The 11,917-nt window shown below is 45.7% G+C and overlaps 1 protein-coding gene across 1 annotated transcript in view; it reads left to right on the top strand.

Moving 5' to 3' along the window:
• Positions 1-2,761: 2,761 nt before the first annotated feature.
• The window catches only part of LOC113881571 (serpin B6-like), a 50,199-nt gene continuing 41,043 nt past the window's right edge, over positions 2,762-11,917 (top strand). The window contains exon 1 of the mRNA XM_027524604.1: positions 2,762-2,817. The gene's annotated coding sequence lies outside the window, so the exon portion shown is untranslated. The remainder of the gene's footprint in view (positions 2,818-11,917) is intronic.

The raw sequence follows: 11,917 nt of genomic DNA, 5'->3' as shown, positions 1-11,917 counted from the left end.
GGAAGAAACAAGTTAAGAGGGAGAAAGGTCTTCAAAGTTAAGGAAAAACCAAGTTTAGAGGGAGAAACGCCTTCAAAGTTCCAGAAACCTTTGCAGAACAGGGCCATGCTCAGCATTGCTCTTTGTAGGCTGCTGAGAAATGGCATCTGAGTGCCCGCAGGCAGAGCAGCAGGCACGGTCTTTTGCTAACAATACCCGGACAGGGCTCACTGGGCTGAGAGTTAGGAGGCCAAGAGGGACTGACCTTGGTGGTGGTGGGTGACCCAGACCTGTTGGGGTGCGCTTGCCAGAACCAACTCTGTTTCTTCTCTAGAGCTGAAAGTCAGATCATGAAATAAAGCCTTTGAAAAACGTGGAAACCTCCTCCCTTCTGGACAGTGTTGGGAAACTTCTGAAATAGCTTCCAGAAGACCTCTTGTAAGTGTTGATTGCACTGACACTATGGTTATACTCACTGCATCCTGGGTCGGGAAGTTCAATGCCCTGTTTTTCTTTTTTTCTTTTTTTGTCAGGATCCTTCAGATTCAACCAGACAGGGAAATATTTTTCAGATACAATGCTACGTTCTTAAAAGTAAGCACATAAGGAAAATTTAGTTGGAAAAGATAACATTTCAAAATCTTTTGAGTTTTAACTGATTGTTAGAAGGAGTTCATGTCCCCTATGTATCTCTTTGGGGCTTCTCTGGTGGCTCAGATGGTAAAGAATTGGCTTGTGATGGCGGATACCCAGGTTTGATCCCTAGGTCAGGAAGATCCCCTGTAGAAGGGAAAGGCTACCCACTCCAGCATTCTGGCCTGCAGAATTCTAAACATGAACCACACAGTCCATGGGTCGCAGAGTCGGACACGACTGAGCGACTTTCACTCACACTCTGGCGGGGCCTCAGCTTCTGTCCTCAGCTATGACTCTGACATACAGGCGCAGCTGGGCCGGTGAGTCCCGCGTGCGGCTCCTGCACCCACGTCCCGTATCCTGCTCTGTTCCTACTTGTCTCCTGGACACCTTCACTTCATGCTCCGCAAGCACCATGAGTCCTCTTTGACGGGAGATGGGGGTTTGACCCCTGGGTCAGCAAGTTCCCCTGGAGCAGGAAATGAAAATCCTACGGGTGGATTTTCAGGCCATGGTGGGCGACAGTCCACAGGGTCTCAAGGAGTCCGGCACGACTGACGACTAAGCACAGCAATGCTATGTTACACCCCTGACCCTCCCCTTCCCTGGGAGGCTCTCTTTCACTTAATCACATCACAATGAGTACAGATACATGAGTTACACTAGTAACTGGCACCTGTATCTCCACTCCTTTCCTGGCCCCTTGCCCCCAGTCCACCTGGTTCTCACATCCTGTGATGCCCACCCTCATCAGCTCTGGGCAGCATCCCGTCACTGCTGCACTGCCCAGGCTCAGGCCCGCCTGGCTGTGCCCTGGTCCCCAGAGCCAAGTCCTAGGGGTCCCTGGGTCCTCTCCCCCTGCACCCAGTCCATCCTGAGGGCCGGTGCTGGAGTCAGAAAGGAAACGGATGGGAGGGAGGGGAGGATATGAATGAATGAAGGAATCACGTTACTCGTCCAGTTTCAGTCTTACAGTGGTTCCCAATGTTCTTGTTCAGTTCCTCAGTCGTGTCTGACTCTTCACAACTCCGTGGTCTGCAGCACGCTAGGCTTCCCTGTCCATCACCATCTCCTGGAGCTTGCTCAAACTCATGTCCATTGAGTTAATGATCAATCCAACCATCTCATCCTCTGTCGTCCCCTTCTCCTCCTGCCTGCAATCTTTCCCAGCATCAGGGTCTTTTCCAATGAGTCAGCTCTTCACATCAGGTGACTAAAGTATTAGAGCTTCAGCTTCAGCCTCAGTCCTTCCAATGAATATTCAGGATTTATTTCCTTCAGGATTATCTGGGTGATTGCCTTGCAGTTCAGGGACTCTCAAGAGTCTTTTCCGACACCACAGCGCCATGACTGACGGATAAAACCCCAATTCTTCAGAAGAGCCTCCAGGTTCTTTCCAGTCCAGCCCTGCTCAATCCTTCCAGCCCTGCCTGCCTCACCTTGGGCGCTCCCAGGCCCACACCCTCTGCCCAGGCCTGAGTGTACCTCCTGGGAGCGGGAGCCCTTTCCCACCAGTGACTCCGCCTGGTTGTTCCTCCTCCAGCCGCCCCTGGACCTCACCCCTCCCTCGGGCCCAGCTCCTCTGTCACCCCGGGAGCCCAGCCCACTCCCCACCGCATCACTAGCTCCGACCTTCTGACCCCATCGGGCCCGTTACGCTGCACAGAGACACAACTCTTTCCTGTCCCTCTGAACCCACAGAAGAGGAAGAGCGTGTTTGATCAGTTCTATCCCTCGCCTCCTTTGTGACCTGATAGAGTCCTCCATACAATCAGCTTCCAACCCATAGAGCGTGGGGGTTCCAGCTCTGCTACCTAGTGGGCTTCCGGGGTAGGAAGATGCTGTTGCTCCCTGTGCAGGTCTAACTGATGCCCCGCCCTCCGGCATGGCCCGGTCCGCCCCGCCCCACCACACCCGCCACTGCATCCCCCTCCCGCCCCGCCCCGCCCCGCCCTTCCCACCCCGCTCCTCCTGCTCTGCCCGATCTCAGGTCATCCCTCCCGGCCCCACTCCTCCAGCCCAGGTATTTGGGCCCCAGCGCCTCCATCCCTGCCCAGCCTGCTCCTACCGTGCTCGGTACGTGTGGGGTGGTTGGGCGGTGGCACCAGCCTGCCCGAGGCAGAAGGCGGGCAGATCGGGCGAGGGCTGGCACCGGGCTGGGTTTCCTTTCGGACCAGGTGGAGCGGTGGACGTCACGACGCTGTGAGTGTGGATCCTGGCCCCTGCGCTCTCTTGGGGTCCTGTGAAATGTGTATGCTTCTTACTGGCATGTGCATTGAATGGAGAAGAGCTGTCCCTTAATGGGGATCTTCCCCACCCATGGCTCGAACCTGGAGCTCCTGCACTGCAGGAGGATTCTTTACCATCTGAGCCACCAGGGAAGTCCAACTTCATTATCTATCTAAGCTAATTGAAATATCTCATCTCATCTGAAATATCTCATTAACAGTCTCACCAAGTCGTGAGACTGTTAATAAGCAGGCGGATTCCTTACCAGCTGAACCAAGGGAAGCCCAAGAATACTGAAGTGGGTAGCCTATCCCTTCTCCAGCACAGCTTTCCGACCCAGGGATCAAAGTGGGGTCTCCTACATTGCAGGCAGATTCTCTACCAACTGAGCAACTAGGGAAGTCCATGGGTCTATCTTATCTTTGTTATATCTTCGTATACCTTCCCTAAAGGTGATAATGAGCTTTCCTGATAGCTCAGTTGGTAAAGAATCTGCCTGCGATGCAAGAGACCCTGGTTTGATTCCTGGGTCGGTAAGATCCCTTGGAGAATGGATAGACTACCCACTCCAGGATTCTTGGGCCTCCTTGTGGCTCAGCTGGTAAAGAATCCGCCTGCAATGTGGGAGACCTGGGTTCAATCCCTGGGTTGGAAACATCCCCTGGAGAAGGGAAAGGCTACCCACTCCAGTATTCTGGCCTGGAGAATTCCATGGACTGTATAGTCCATGGGGTCGAAAGAGTCGGACATGACTGAGCGACATTCACCTTCACTTTCACGAATACCTTTCTTTGCACTTGACTTGAGCACAGCTGCAGAAATGCATTTCATAGCACTTTGAAGTGTATTTGAGGCTTTCCCGGTGGCTCAGTGTGAAAGAATCCACCTGCCAGTGCAGGAAACTCAGGTTTGATCTCTGGGTCCAGAAGATCCCCTGGAGGAGGCAACCCACTCCAGTATTCCTGCCTGAAGAATCCCATGGACAGAGGAGCCTGGCGGGCTGTAGCCCATGGGGTCATCAAAGAGTCGGACACGACTTAGTGACTGAACAGCAACAGCAATCCTTAATTACACTGGAAATACTGGGGCAGCACTTTATAGCGTCACTTGCACAGGGTGAGAAGAATCCCTGTCTTACTTTGTCAGTATTGGAAACGAATGGTTCTTGAACTGTTCATGTTTCTATTTGAAAAAGGATGTTTTGGTTTGCTCTCCACCCCTCTCTCTCTCTATGTCTTTTTGGGGAGGGGGGGGCGCTGCCATAATGATGAAGGCTGGACCGCAGAGTCATGAAAGGTTGTTTTTGAATCACACGAAGACACTGGGATTCTTGGCCCCCAGAGGAGAAGAATTCAATCTGGGGCCAGAGGCGAGGCCTGATCGCTCAGAGCTTTTGTGTAACAGAGTTTTATTAAAGTATAAAGGAGATAGAGAGAGCTTCTGACATAGGCATCAGAAGGGGGCAGAAAGAGTACCCGCTTGCTAGTGTTAGCAATGAAGTTATATACTCTCCAATGAATCCAAAGAATGTCTGGAGGTTGTAAAGACCTCACCAGACCTACTCCCATAATTTACATTTTAAGATAACAGAATTAGCCAGAAAGTTTAATCCAGAGACTATCCTCAGGCAGGATACATTATTGTTATATAATCCTAAGGACTGTAGAGAAGGAAAAAAGGTTTGTCCTTTCTTCCTCCTTGAGAATTCCAGACCCCTCTCTCCTTGGGGACCCCTAGACTGCCTAGGAAATAACTCTCTCAGTCATGACCTGGTGCTCAGCTCTCACTCTGCTCCTTGGAGCCCAGCAGAGCTAGGCTGCTTTTTATTTATTTATTTAATTTTATTTTATTTTTAAACTTTACAGTATTGTATTAGTTTTGCCAAATATCGAAATGAATCCGCCACAGGTATACCCGCATTCCCCATCCTGAACCCTCCTCCCTCCTCCCTCCCCTACCCTCCCTCTGGGTCGTCCCAGTGCACCAGCCCCAAGCATCTAGTACCGTGCATCAAACCTGGACTGGCGACTCGTTTCATACATGATATTATACATGTTTCAATGCTATTCTCCCAAATCTCCCCACCCTCTCCCTCTCCCACAGAGTCTATAAGACTGATCTATACATCGGTGTCTCTTTTGCAGTCTTGTACACAGGGTTATTGTTACCATCTTTCTAAATTCCCTATATATGCGTTAGTATACTGTATTGGTGTTTTTCTTTCTGGCTTACTTCACTCTGTATAATAGGTTCCAGTTTCATCCATCTCATTAGACCTGGTTCAAATGTATTCTTTTTAATGGCTGAGTAATACTCCATTGTGTATATGTACCACAGCTTTCTTATCCATTCGTCTGCTGATGGACATCTAGGTTGCTTCCATGTCCTGGCTATTATAAACAGTGCTGCGATGAACACTGGGGTACAGGCATCTCTTTCAATTCTGGTTTCCTCAGTGTGTATGCCCAGCAGTGGGATTGCTGGATCATAAGGCAGTTATATTTCCAGTTTTTTAAGGAATCTCCACACTGTTCTCCATAGTGGCTGTACTAGTTTGCATTCCCACCAACAGTGTAAGAGGGTTTCCTTTTCTCCACACCATCTCCAGCACTTATTGCTTGTAGACTTTTGGATCGCAGCCATTCTGACTGGCGTGAAATGGTACCTCATAGTGGTTTTCATTTGCATTTCTCTGATAATGAGTGATGTTGAGCATCTTTTCATGTGTTTGTTAGCCATCTGTATGTCTTCTTTGGAAAAATGTCTATTTAGTTCTTTGGCCCATTTTTTGATTGGGTCATTTATTTTTCTGGATTTGAGCTGCAGCAGTTGCTTGTATATTTTTGAGATTAGTTGTTTGTCCGTTGCTTCATTTGCTATTATTTTCTCCCATTCTGCAGGCTGTCTTTTCACCTTGCTTAGAGTGTCCTTTGTTGTGCAGAAGATTTTCATTTTAATTAGGTCCCATTTGTTTATTTTTGCTTTTATTTCCAAGATTCTGGGAGGTGGGTCATAGAGGATCCTGCTGTGATGTATGTCAGAGAGTGTTTTGCCTATGTTCTCCTCTAGGAGTTTTATAGTTTCTGGTCTTACATTTAGATCTTTAATCCATTTTGAGTTTATTTTTGTGTAAGGTGTTAGAAAGTGTTCTAGTTTCATTCTTTTACAATTGTTTGACCAGTTTTCCCAGCACCACTTGTTAAAGAGATTGTCTTTAATCCATTGTATATTCTTGCCTCCTTTGTCAAAGATAAGGTGTCCATAGGTGCGTGGATTATCTCTGGGCTTTCTATTTTGTTCCATTGATCTAGATCTCTGTCTTTGTGCCAGTACCATACTGTCTTGATGACTGTGGCTTTGTAATAGAACCTGAAGTCAGGTAGGTTGATTCCTCCAGTTCCATTCTTCTTTCTCAAGATAGTTTTGGCTATTCGAGGTTTTTTGTATTTCCATACAAATTGTGAAATTATTTGTTCTAGCTCTGTGAAGAATACCGTTGGTAGCTTGATAGGGATTGCGTTGAATCTATAAATTGCTTTGGGTAGTATACTCATTTTCACTATATTGATTCTTCCAATCCATGAACATGGTATATTTCTCCATCTATTAGTGTCCTCTTTGATTTCTTTCACCAGTGTTTTATAGTTTTCTATATATAGGTCTTTAGTTTCTTTAGGTAGATATATTCCTAAGTATTTTATTCTTTCTGTTGCAATGGTGAATGGAATTGTTTCCTTAATTTCTCTTTCTGTTTTCTCATTATTAGTGTATAGGAATGCAAGGGATTTTTGTGTGTTGACTTTATATCCTGCAACTTTACTATAATCATTGATTAGTTCTAGTAATTTTCTGGTGGAGTCTTTAGGGTTTTCTAGGTAAAGGATCATGTCATCTGCAAACAGTGAGAGTTTTACTTCTTCTTTTCCAATTTGGATTCCTTTTATTTCTTTTTCTGCTCTGATTGCTGTGGCCAAAACTTCCAAAACTATGTTGAATAGTAATGGTGAAAGTGGGCACCCTTGTCTTGTTCCTGACTTTAGAGGAAATGCTTTCAATTTTTCACCATTGAGGATAATGTTTGCTGTGGGTTTGTCATATATAGCTTTTATTATGTTGAGGTATGTTCCTTCTATTCCTGCTTTCTAGAGAGTTCTTATCATAAATGGATGTTGAATTTTGTCAAAGGCTTTCTCTGCATCTATTGAGATAATCGTATGGTTTTTATTTTTCAATTTGTTAATGTGGTGTATAACATTGATTGATTTGCGGATATTGAAGAATCCTTGCATCCCTGGGATAAAGCCCACTTGGTCATGGTGTGTGATCTTTTTAATGTGTTGTTGGATTCTGATTGCTAGAATTTTGTTAAGGATTTTTGCATCTATGTTCATCAGTGATATTGGCCTGTAGTTTTCTTTTTTTGTGGCATCTTTGTCAGGTTTTGGTATTAGGGTGATGGTGGCCTCATAGAATGAGTTTGGAAGTTTACCTTCCTCTGCAATTTTCTGGAAGAGTTTGAGCAGGATAGGTGTTAGCTCTTCTCTAAATTTTTGGTAGAATTCAGCTGTGAAGCCGTCTGGACCTCGGCTTTTGTTTGCTGGAAGATTTTTGATTACAGTTTCAATTTCCATGCTTGTGATGGGTCTGTTAAGATTTTCTATTTCTTCCTGTTCCAGTTTTGGAAAGTTGTACTTTTCTAAGAATTTGCCTATTTCTTCCACGTTGTCCATTTTATTGGCATATAATTGCTGATAGTAGTCTCTTATGATCCTTTGTATTTCTGCGTTGTCTGTTGTGACCTGTCCATTTCCATTTCTAATTTTACTGATTTGATTTTTCTCCCTTTGTTTCTTGATGAGTCTGGCTAATGGTTTGTCAATTTTATTTATCCTTTCAAAGAACCAGATTTTGGCTTTGTTGATTTTTGCTATGGTCTCTTTTGTTTCTTTTGCATTTATTTCTGCCCTAATTTTTAAGATTTCTTTCCTTCTACTAACCCTGGGGTTCTTCATTTCTTCCTTTTCTAGTTGCTTTAGGTGTAGGGTTAGGTTATTTATTTGACTTTTTTCTTGTTTCTTTAGGTATGCCTGTATTGCTATGAACTTTCCCCTTAGGACTGCTTTTAAAGTGTCCCATAGGTTTTGAGTTGTTGTGTTTTCATTTTCATTAGTTTCTATGCAAATTTTGATTTCTTTTTTGATTTCTTCTGTGATTTGTTGGTTATTCAGCAGGGTGTTGTTCAGCCTCCATATGTTGGAATTTTTAATAGTTTTTCTCCTGTAATTGAGATCTAATCTTACTGCATTGTGGTCAGAAAAGATGCTTGGAATGATTTCTATTTTTTTGAGTTTACCAAGGCTAGATTTATGGCCCAGGATGTGATCTATTCTGGAGAAGGTTCCATGTGCGCTTGAGAAAAAGGTGGAATTCATTGTTTTGGGATGAAATGTCCTATAGATATCAATTAGGTCTAACTGGTCTATTGTATCGTTTAACTTTTGTGTTTCCTTGTTAATTTTCTGTTTAGTTGATCTATCCATAGGTGTGAGTGGGGTATTAAAGTCTCCCACTATTATTGTTATTGTTAATTTCTCCTTTCATACTTGTTAGCATTTGTCTTACATATTGCGGCGCTCCCGTGTTGGGTGCATATATATTTATAATTGTTGTATCTTCTTCTTGGATTGATCCTTTGATCATTAGGTAGTGACCATCTTTGTCTCTTTTCACAGCCTTTGTTTTAAAGTCTATTTTATCTGATATGTGTATTGCTACTCCTGCTTTCTTTTGGTCCCTATTTGCATGGAAAATCTTTTTCCAGCCCTTCACTTTCAGTCCGTATGTGTCCCCTGTTTTGAGGTGGGTCTCTTGTAGACAACGTATGTAGGGGTCTTGTTTTTGTATCCATTCAGCCAGTCTTTGTCTTTTGGTTGGGGCATTCAACCCATTTACATTTAAGGTAATTACTGATAAGTATGATCCCGTTGCCATTTACTTTATTGTTTTGGGTTCGACTATCCTCAGGCAGGATACATTATTGTTATATAATCCTAAGGACTGTAGAGAAGGAAAAAAGGTTTGTCCTTTCTTCCTCCTTGAGAATTCCAGACCCCTGTCTCCTTGGGGACCCCTAGACTCCTTATCAACCTGTCTAGGAAATAACTCTCTCAGTCATGACCTGGTGCTCAGCTCTCACTATGCTCCTTGGAGCCCAGCAGAGCTAGGCTGCTTTTTAAATCAGCTCTTTCTGTAGCTGGTTTTGCTCCATCCTTTTCCCTGTTTTAAGACTTCTTCCTTGATTCTGGCTGCTCTGCAGGTCAGCCATCACATAGTTTGCTAATTATGCTCATTTTGTGTTGTTTCTGATAACTTTCCTTTGCATTGTTTCCTGAGTTGAGTCTGCAGGGCCTGAACTATCAGAGCAATTCACACCAGCCCTGGGTACAGGACCCTCCCGAGTTCCTGCCTGGGGAGCACGGTGCTGCCTCTGGTGTTCTGTCTCAGTGCCCCGGGGAGTGCACGAAGCACCGTTTCCTGTCTGATTTCGGGGCCTGTATCAGCGTGGGCTGTTCATTTATCTCGCGATTGACATATTTTCTGCCGTCAGAGTATCCTGAACAAACCTCTGGGCCTCACTGCTTCATTCCTTCCTTTCAGTTTAGCGGTTTCACAGGGAGTGGGTGTGCGCTCACCTTTAATGACCATCAGCAACTGTTGTCAGTGGATGGAAAGAACTACCAGCAGCCTCACTGTGGCCTTTGAAGACAAGTGCACTCTGCTTTTTTCTGTATTAGTGTTAAGGTATTGGATATTAAGGCCTGTCCTGCTGGCTCAGTGGAAAGAATCCTTCTGCAATGCAGGAGCCTTGGGTTCAGCCCTGGGTCAGAACGATCCCCTGGAGAAGGAAATGGCAACCCACTCCAGTATTCTTGCTTGGAAAATCCATGGACAGAGGGGCCAGGTAGGCTGTAGTCCATGGAGTCACAAAACAGTCAGTCATGACCTAGCTACTAAGCAAGAAATTGGATATTAAAGATGGAAGAGAATATGTGTGGGGGGAGTGTTTCCTCTCCTCTACATTCTTCCTGGCTGGTCTAGAAATTAAATTGACCTAAGACAAATCAATAGCAGAAAACCAACGCCATTGAATTTTGTGCCAACCTCGAAGATACAAGACTCAAGAAGTGACAAGGCAGGCAGCTTTGTGTGTGTGAAGTGCCGGGGGCCACCACGGGAGATCCCACCCGTGACAAAGGTCATGCAGAGGAGACCTGACAGGCAAAGGCGGATCAGGACTCGAGGGACCCCCAGACCTGCTGGAGCATCTGCCCTGAAACCGAAGTCTGTCTGTCCACTGTTTAGTATACTATGCCTTTCACCAACTCTTGTGACATTAGCAGGGGGCTCTCCCTGACCACCTTTCACTGAAAAAAAAATCAACTTAGGGCTCTAGTTATAGTCTCCTGGGCTTGAAAGGAGTATTTCAATCCTAACCTCTCTGTTCGCATTTTAGCTTGCTTGGCAGGTTTATCCATACCCTTACAACTAACGCACATAATTGCTCACAACTCCCCAACCATGAAAGGCATGGGAAGCCTAGGCATTCTAAAAGTCCTAATGAGCACAGAGCCCTTTGAGGGATGAAAGGTTATTAGAACAGTACTGGTAAAGGGCTTCATTGTTGGACCAGGGCTTGCTGCCAGGCTCCCATATCCCTTGTCCATTTGCACCTGGGAGTGCGTTAGTTAATGTAGCTGGAATGTAAGAAAACAAGCAGCAGCCTTGGTGTTAACCGCATCATACCTTTGAGCTAGTAAGTTCTTTCTTTGTTGTGACCCACTGCACCTTTGCTCCGTGAGAATGTAACTTTATTTAGTACTTTCTGAGGCTGGGAGAAATAAAGAAAAAACACTTTAGGGGAAAACAAGTTTTCTGGCTGATCACCCTTTATCAGGAAAGAGTCATGAAATGTTAACAGACCGCAGGGCCAGACATAACATAAGACCCTTGTTTATGAATAGCTATGCAAAAAATGTCCTGGTTTTGATAAAGGTAAAACTGATGTAATGTTGGGCTGATTCTGCATGACTTTGTATCTTTCACTTCTGGAAATGTGTGACTCAGGGTATAAAAGCCCCTTTTGAAAATAAAGTTACAGACCCATTCCACCTAAGCTGGGTCTCCCTGTGTCATTCTTTCTTTCTCTCTCTCTCTCTTTCTTTTTCCAGGCTGATTCCCTGGAGCACAGAGGCTCTCTGAGTTCACTTTTTTGCCCGGGCTTCTAAGACCAAATCGGGAAGGTGTCCTGCGTCTTCACCCCACCGAGAGGGCGCCTGTGGCCTCCATGAACAGAGCAAGTCCCGTGCCGGGGGCTTTATTGGCTTTCTGTGTAAACCAAGGAATATCAGCCTCCTTTTCTCCTCTTTATTCTTTCTCCTTTATTCTCTTATCGTTCAATCCCGGGTCGTCAGGTTCCAGTTCATTATAAGACCCATGTTATCTCTATCGCCAATGCCATCCTTCCCGAGGATACCCTTGGATCCTGCTGGGGGTGGACCCCGTCAGTGAAGATTTGACAAAACAAGGGGTTTTTGCCTGGGGAGCAAGTTCGTGAAGTAACAGGGTTTGCTGGTTTCTTGTACAGCCTTTTCAGCCTTTCATTTCCCTCTTTGGCCATAAAGATGTCTCTCTGCCTCCTGGTACAGGGAGGGTATTTCCACGTGGAGATTTATATTCAGCTTTCAGGGTGAGCAGAAGAAGGGCAGAGCACGTTTTTTGTACCAACTGTTTCTCAAGTCTCTTTACTTCAGAGCAATCAGTGTGCTGCCGTAAAGTGTTCTGGGGTGAGCTGCCCTGCACGCTATCAGGAGCACAGATTACCTGGTGCGTCCCTGTCCTCATGCAGGGAGCAGAAATCAGGGAGCTGACGCAGGGCCCGGAGCGGGGCTGCCAGCCTGCACGCCCTGTGGCTTCGCGCCTTTCCTCGGGCTCACCTGCTTGTTTCTCCCACGTCGGTATCTAGGACTGACGCTGCTTTCTGTTGAAGAACTGGGGATCTCTCAGCTGTCATCCC

Source organism: Bos indicus x Bos taurus, chromosome 23 (genome assembly GCF_003369695.1).
Source record: "Bos indicus x Bos taurus breed Angus x Brahman F1 hybrid chromosome 23, Bos_hybrid_MaternalHap_v2.0, whole genome shotgun sequence".
NCBI classification, from domain to species: Eukaryota; Metazoa; Chordata; class Mammalia; order Artiodactyla; family Bovidae; genus Bos; species Bos indicus x Bos taurus.
The sequence above is the reverse complement of the archived record's forward strand: the minus strand, read 5'-3'. Positions and strand labels throughout refer to the sequence as shown.